Source organism: Tenrec ecaudatus, chromosome 8, assembly GCF_050624435.1.
Source record: "Tenrec ecaudatus isolate mTenEca1 chromosome 8, mTenEca1.hap1, whole genome shotgun sequence".
NCBI lineage: Eukaryota > Metazoa > Chordata > Mammalia > Afrosoricida > Tenrecidae > Tenrec > Tenrec ecaudatus.
In genome coordinates this window covers 131,794,217-131,802,630 of record NC_134537.1, presented here as the reverse complement: position 1 = coordinate 131,802,630, position 8,414 = coordinate 131,794,217, and positions in this window count along the sequence as shown.

Here is an 8,414-nt window from a genome sequence, read left to right as displayed (position 1 = left end):
TTTCTTGGAAAATTCCATGAAATAACCTCCTTCATTCTACTTCTGATACATCTCCTCTTACGTGCTAAAAAAAAATCTGTTTTGAATTTTGCTACTGGCTCCTTAGTTCTTTGACACTGTGATTTCATTTTATCTTCCTTCTTCTTTAAAAATCATTTCAGGACAGTAATAGGGAGAGGAAGCAAAAATGTGTTCAATTTGCTATCTTGACCTACAAGCTCCCCAAAATTATGTGAGAGAACTATGAGAAGTCATTCTTTGGATAACACATAATATTTAAGAAATAAATTAATTAGCTATAAATAAATCTCCACATGTGTAGGTACAAGAAACACATTTCAACAATTCCTTTTCATGCTGGGGAGGGAGATACAGTGAATAAAGGAAGGGAAGTGTGTATAGATGTGATCTTTATTAGTACTATTTAAAAAAAAAGCAAAGACCAAAAACAAACCTCACTGCCATTAAGTCAATTCCAACTCGCAGTGCCAGAAGGCAACATGTGATTGCCCTTGTGGGTTTTGGAAGCTGTACATTGTTTTTAAATCATTTTATTGGGGACTATACAACTCTTATCACAATCTACACATATATCAATTATGTAAAGCTCACTTACACATTTGTTGCCCTCATCATTCTCAAAACTCGCTTTCCACTTGGGTTCCTGGAATCAGTTCATTTTCCTTTTTGCCCTCCCCCCTCCCTCATGAACCCCTGAAAATTTATAAATTATTATTTTTATCTTATCTTACACTACCAGGAATCTCCCTTCACCCACTTTTCTGTTGCCCATCCCCTAAGGAGGAGGTTATATATAGATCCTTGTGATCAGCATCCCTTTCAACACGCCCCCCACCTTCCCTCCTGATGTTGCCATTCTCACCGCTGGTCCTGAGGGGTTCATCTGTCTTGGATTCCCTGTGTTTCCAGTTCCCATCTGTACCGCTGTGCATCCTCTGGTCTAACCAGGTTTGCAAGGTAGAATTGGGATCATGGTAGTTGCAGGGAGGAAGCGTTTAAGAACTAGAGGAAGGTTGTGTTTCCTTACTGCTACACTGAACCCTGAGTGACTCATCCCCTCCCCACTACCCTCTGCAAGGGATGTACAGTTGTCTACAGATGGGCATTGGGTCCCCATCAAGCGCTCCCTCATTCATGATGATACGATTTTTCCCCTGCCTTTGGTGCTTGAAACCTGGTCCTCTTGACCCTTCATGATCACACATGTTGGTGTGCTGCTTCCATGTGGGCTTTTTTGCTTCTGGGCTGGATGGCTGCTTGTTTACTTTCAAGCCTTTCAGACCTCAGACTTTATATCTCTCGATAGCTGGGCACCATCAGCCTCTTTACCACACTTACTTATGCACACATTCATCTTCAGCATTTATGTGGGGAAGGGGATCACACAAACATTTTTACAGAAACGGAAAACTTCATCTTTCTCCAGAGGAGCAGCTGGCAAGTTCAACCCGCTGACATAATGGTAAGCAGCCCAACAAGCAATTGAATGATAAAAAATAGTTTTCTAGGGACATTATTAAAAATAATTTAGTGAATTACAGACTGATGTTGTTGCCTTGTGCCATTAAGTTAATCCCAATTTGTGAAGACCTTGTTTGTTTTGCAGTAGAACTTCTCCCTCGGGTTTTATTGGATGTAATCTTTATGAAAGCTATTCATAAGTACTTTTCTTCTGCCAACCTTCTGGTTATGTTCTAACTGAACTGTCAATCCGGTTGGTTTCCAACTGAACTGCCAAGGGAAGACTCTTTATACCATCCCGGGACCTTGAAATGAAGGCAGATGGGCTGAATAGTACACAAACAGTGGTTATAAAAGCACATGATATTTCAGATATGTTGCTCAGAAATAATACTTAGATTCTGATCTCCTCAGTTCAGCCTACTGGCCAACATTTACTGAGACCTTTCAATGTCAGACACTGCACTAACTCTTGTAGAGAGGGACTCCACAACACTACTATCATGTAGATCCTATTACCGTCATTCTCATATTGTTTTCACTTTTAATAATCTTCACCATTTCTCTGTCAGCTTGTCATACTGTGGTGGCTTGTGTGTTGCTGTGGTGCTGGGAGCTAAGTCACTGGTCTTTCAAATGCCAGCAGGATGACACAAAGGAAACAGCTTTCAGCAGCGCTTCCAGTCTGAGAAGAGACTATAAACAAGAGATAGGCTGGCCGTAGGTAATATATTTTTGTCAACTTGGTTTGGTCAAGATTTTCAGTGGCTTGGTTTTTGAAGCAGAGTAATACCAATGATGAGATCTAATATAATGTGATTATTTCCATGATGAAATCAGTCACAAGTAGCCAATCAATCGAAAGGAATTCGCTTGGGGGTGTGGCCTGCTTCCAATCTATGTGGACACGGGGGAAATGCTTACTTGCTTCTTACTGGTGCTGGATCCTTTATATCTGGCTTATCATCTGATGTCTAGTCCTAAGGACTTGAGCCAGCGGCTTTCCATACTGCCAGATGGCTCTGGGAGTCATCAGCAGCCTGACATCTTACTTGATGATCTTGAATTCCTTCATTTCTGCAGCCATAAGCCTGCCCTCTGACCTCTCTATCTCAGGTTCCTCAGCCCATGTAGCTACATGAGTCAGGGTAAGCCTCCAGCCTGACATTTGACCCATACATTTGGAACTTTCCGACCTTTAACCTGTGAGCCATTTCCTTGACATAAATATGCATGTAGTGTGTGTGTTTGTGTGTGTGTGTACAGGTTGCTCTGGTTTGGCTTCTCTGGGGAGCTCAGTCTAAGCCAATTACATATTATATCAAAACATGTTTAGCCAATGATATCCTGGTAAATAAACTGCAATTCATGGTGTTGGCTGATATTTGCAGTGTAATTGCTCCCAGCATGGCTTATTATAAGGTAGCAAGCTCTGCCACTTGAAGTTGGGCTACAGGATACAGCCTTTAGCCTCTTTAGAATTAAATTGTTTCATTCTGAACTCTTTTGGTTTAATTTTCAATTAGTTTCAATTACAATTAACAGAACAGAAAATAAAATTAAATTGGTTTTATTTAGGCATTTAAGGAACGTATTTTGACACTGATAGTGCTAAAAGATTCTACAAAAAACAGAAAGAAATGTAGACTGCTAGCAATTCAAATGGACTTCGTTTTTTTTCTTTTTCTGAATGCACCCTTGTAACTCATTTTAAAGTAAGTATTCTATGTCAACTATTCACATTATAGTAATTAAGTTTTAATTAAACTAAAGTTAGCTACTAACACTAATGCAGAACTCTTGAAATGTCACAAGTTTAAATCATATGACTTCTATTTTAGTGCACCGACCATGCATATTTTGAACTATCAATTATTCTTTTCTCTGTAACTCAGAAGCAAATAAGTTGATCACAGCTGCTTAGGTTCTATTACATATGCTTTGAATGTGGCAATGATTTTATTTTTTGAAGGGGCACACCTTTTACAAATACTCAAATATGTCATTTCTTCAGCAGCTGACTCTGAGGTGTAACATGAACCATTTATCAAAGAGCACAATACAAAAATAACCTTCTTAATGAGTTAAGATGCTACTTTGTGTGAAAAAATGGTATATTCATCACAATTATTATTTTTTAAATGAAGAATATTTAAAATATTCTTTTAAAATAAATTAGCTCATCTTTTTTACTTCATTGAGTCAGTATTGGAAAGAAAACCCAGTACAGGCAAAATTATAAGCACCTTTTCTTAGAAACATTTTTAAAAACCTAGACATCTTTTTAAAATAGATTGACCAATAAGCAACACAAAGAGATTTTAATTTATCTTCATAATTAGCATCTAATTGAGATATATTTATGTCACCAGTATTTTTTATTCAGTGAATTTAATTACTACTAAAGATACTAAGTGAACTCAATTATGTTCTCAGCTCTCAATTCAATCACTGAGTGTCAGATGTAATGCCACTGTAAAAAAAATTCAACATTTAAAATTTGGGGGGTTTGAAAGCTATTATAGTCTGTGTATAATCTCTCAATTTAAAGAACATTATACCTATTATTCTAATATTCTGAACCAAAAGGATTTACTTAAGTCAGTGCTGATATGGAAAAACACACATATATTTATGTGTGTGTGTGTGTACTTTTATAACAATATTAAGTCAAGTCTCTAAGAATAAGTCTATATCCACTCATATTAAGAATAATTCAACCATTAACCATCTAAATGAGGTATCCACTAAGTCCACATAGTGAAAGCACACCAGCCTGTGTGATCCAGGGATAGAGTAATATAGCCCAAAACTAAACGAGGGAATGGCATCAGAGTTTAATTTGTGAACACCTGGTTGGAAGAAGGCTATTGATGCCAATGGAAGCCCGAAAGCCATTTACAGGGCCCAGGTATGGAGTGAGCCTCCAGGGAATGCCGTCCCTCCGATCATAGTTGAGAGATATGAATGGCCCTGTTGCTAGAAAGACAGCATTGTAAAGTCAAGTATGGTGGATGTAGTTCGGACAAAATGTAATATCTTATAATTCGATCTCCCTTTTAGCACATGTAAAACTGTTTCAGTTTTTAAAAAAATGAAGTGAAATACATGTGGATTAAGCCCCTGATTCGTCCTCTCTGACCATGGGCTAAGGATGTGGGTAGCCTTGCTAACATGCAGAATGCACTGGACTATTGATCCTTGTAGATGCAGTTAGGTTAAAATTTAGCACCCTATCATGTTATCTCCGTATGCTCTTTTACATGTTCTAGTTTTTAATATTTTCTGTGTTCTTTTCAACTGAGGTTTTTATGTTTTACTTCGTGATTCTTTTTAGTTTTGTTGGTTCATTTGTAATGTTTTTCTGTAGATGAAACCGAGGACAGGTAAATATATAGAGACAGTAACTGGATTAATGGTTCCTGGGGGGTGTGGCAGGAGTTGAGGGGAAAGGAGCGCTAATAATGCTGTGTATCAGAATGAGGAGAATTCTCTTAAAATGTTTGTGGTCACGATTTTACAACTCGTCTCAATGTGATTGAAATACTGAATTGTATATGACTTTTTGGCAGTAAAGGTGAAGGAAAAAGAATAGTTTGACCAAAAGAGAGAAAACAAAGTTGCGTTTGAAATGTGCATCAATTATATTAAGTTACACCATGGATTAGCACAGCCAGTTAAAATTTGAATTAGATTCATCATGACTTATTTTAATCAAAGAAATAAGATTAACATTTGTTGCTGTCGTTAGGTGCTATTGAGTTGCTTCCCACGTGTACATCTCATGTCACTATGTCCAACAAAGGAAACATCCTCACAACTTTGTGTTTCAGTTTGAGCCTATTGATGCTGCCTGTGGTAGTTACATAATCTGTTGTCAATTTGAGACTTGTGAGTGAAAAGGTGGATTTACCTGTCAATCAGGTTGCAGCTTGATGACCTCATTTGGCGGTGCTAACGAGATAAATAGCTTATTGGAGGTGGGACACACGCACACTCCCTGAAAGACATTTCTGACAAGAAGTCGCATGAAGCTACCCTGATGCATCCAGAGCCCTGGGAGATGGAGGAGCCACGTGGAGACTCTAGCCAGTGCTGAGTGTTTACAATGCCACTGGATCCACAAGACTTCCCACTCACTGGCCTGTTATCCTCCTGCATTCAGCATCATTGCATGTGTTCTGTGAGTCTGAAGAGGACTTTATAAATTGGTATAGGACATATGGGCTAATATCAGACTTATGGACTTGATCTGGACTGGGATGTTTTCTCAATATTCAATTTCTCTTGTATATAAAGTTTTCTTATATACATATGAGTGTCTATGAATTTGTTTCTCTAACACATAGCCACTGCGTCTATTAATCTTTGCTGCCCTTTTATTGTACCAAGCATAATGTCCTTTTCCAGGGACTAGTCTCTCCTAATAACATGTCTAAAATACAGGACTCAAAGTCTCCCCATGCTTGCTTCTAAGGAGCTTTCAGGCTTTACTTCTTTCAAGACAGATATATTGGATCTTTTGATTACCCATGGTACTTTAGATAGTTTTCACCAGCACCATAATTCTAATTATTATTTTTTGGGTCTTCCTTATGTAATGTCCAACATTCACATGTAGAGGAGGTAATTGAAAATACTATGACTTGGGTCAGATGAACCTTAGTCCTCTTAGAAACATCTGTGTTCTCCAACATTTTAAAGAGGTCTTCTACAGCAAATTTGCTCAATGCAATGTATCATTTGATCTTTTGATAGCTACTTCCATGAGCATTGTTTACGGATCCAAGCACAAAACCCTTGACAAGTTCAATCTTTTCTCCTTTTATCATGATGTTATCTACTGGTCCTGTTGTGAGGGTTTTTATTTGGTTTACATAAAGTTGTAATTCATATTGGAAAGTGCAATCCTTGATTTTCATCAGCAAGTGATTTGGGCCTTTATTTTCTGCAAGCAAGACGGTGTCACCTATATATCACAGGTTGTAATTAAGACTTGTTAAACTTTTTCTGTGGCATTTGCTTTGTTACAGTGTCTGGAATGAGACCCATCCTATCATTGAGTTATGCCTGTATGTGTAAGGCAGTCTCAGGGAGTTGTCTTCTTGTTCTTTGTTACCCATTCTTAGATCTTTAGCTTGTGGGGATGTAGTCTTTAAAGTTCTAATTAAACTACAGGTGTGAATCTTTGATCTCAAACATGAGTGGGGGAGCAAATAATGACAATATTAGGAATAATAATATCAAGGATCTCTCACTGATCATTGCCGCCAGGATCAAGAACTCTGAAGAGTAAGAGAGTGAGCTCTATTTGCTAGCTAAAAACTAGCTTACCACAATGTCATGGGTACTGACAGAACACAGGCTATCTGGAGCTGAGACAAAAGAACTTTTTTTTATAGCAAAGTATGGAGCATGATATTGATGTGTTCAGGTCAGTTCACCGGGCTTCTTAAAATCCCACAGGCAGGAGAGGTAAGCTGAGGTAAATTCTCAGTACCGTAAATTTGTACTACAGCTGAAGCCTTAAGTGAAGGAAACACTATTTTGTTTTGTTTCATAAGGGAACTACAAATCTGCCTATTTTTTGCCTCAGAGAGAAGTATTTTCTTTATTATATTTGGCAGCAAAAACTTGATCTCTGATCAAAATAGAGATATTTCCTCAATTTTCTAGGGCAAATTTCTACACAAATATTCTTGGAATAATTCATTTGGTACAAAAAATATCAAAATAATGTACATATAGAAACATTTGCACATCAGTGTCTGAACATGTTGCAGGAAGTATATGTGCAATATTGAAATAAGGAGAGGCATATATGGAAGGCAACTACTATGTGTAAAATGTCAAAACTGAGAATACTAATACAATCACCATGATTGAATTTTGGTAGAAATAATGAGATAAAACATGTGCTTTTACTGAGAAGTACTTAATCAATGCTGGTTACTATTTTTAGCTTACTACATTCTGGCATAAACATAAGACCTTACATTTTTAGAATCACCCTCTAATGAAAGAAATACATTTACTTTTGATAAATACAAAAATATTAAAGGGAAGGTGATCAGTATCCTTCTGACCCAGTGATATATTTACCTGTTTTATTAATGTCGTATCAATACATTTTAAGTATCACTGTCTTTTTTTAAATAAAGTTTTTGATATTGAATAATTTGCTGATCCTTTCATTTGCTATTCAATTGGTGATTGCTTCAATCACATATGTAATACTTTCTAACTAAAGAATATGTTATGCATCAGACATGAATAACTAGGTTATACTGAGTCACAATAATAAAGGCTTATTCCTGGTTCACACCATATTTCCATTCTGTCCTGTCTGGGCAAACTGCACATTAGAGTCACTCAAGGGCGCAGGCTGATGGAAGCAGCCGCCACCACAGTTTCATTCTTAAATTAAGAGAGCTTGAGAAGGTCTCACATTTATCACTTCTGCATAAAACTTATTATCTGAATTAATCACAGGGCAGAAGCAATCACAAAGGGGCAAGGAAAAGGACTCCCCACCTTTGCTGGTAAAACAGAGGTGGAAATTCTGGTGGAACAGGAGTCATGGCTGCCATCTCTCATACTGTAGCTACTAAAAATGAGATGCCATTCACAAGAAGTTTACAGTGATTGTCGCCCCCATTTAAATCAAGCAAGATAATTAAAATAACTAGTTTCATGGATTAATCAAACTAAATAAAAACATGACATTACCAAAATATTTGTTACATACTTGTGCTTCAGGGTTTCTATCTGCCTATTGTGCTGGAAATACAGAACACCAGCATGAAGTTAGCTACCAGTCTCTGGGGTAAAACTCAAGAAATTATGATATTGCTGATAGGCAAAATCATTTCCTTTCTGTAAGTGTTGTTGTTAAATAGAACTAAGATAATGTTCAAATGCAAGCCCATTAA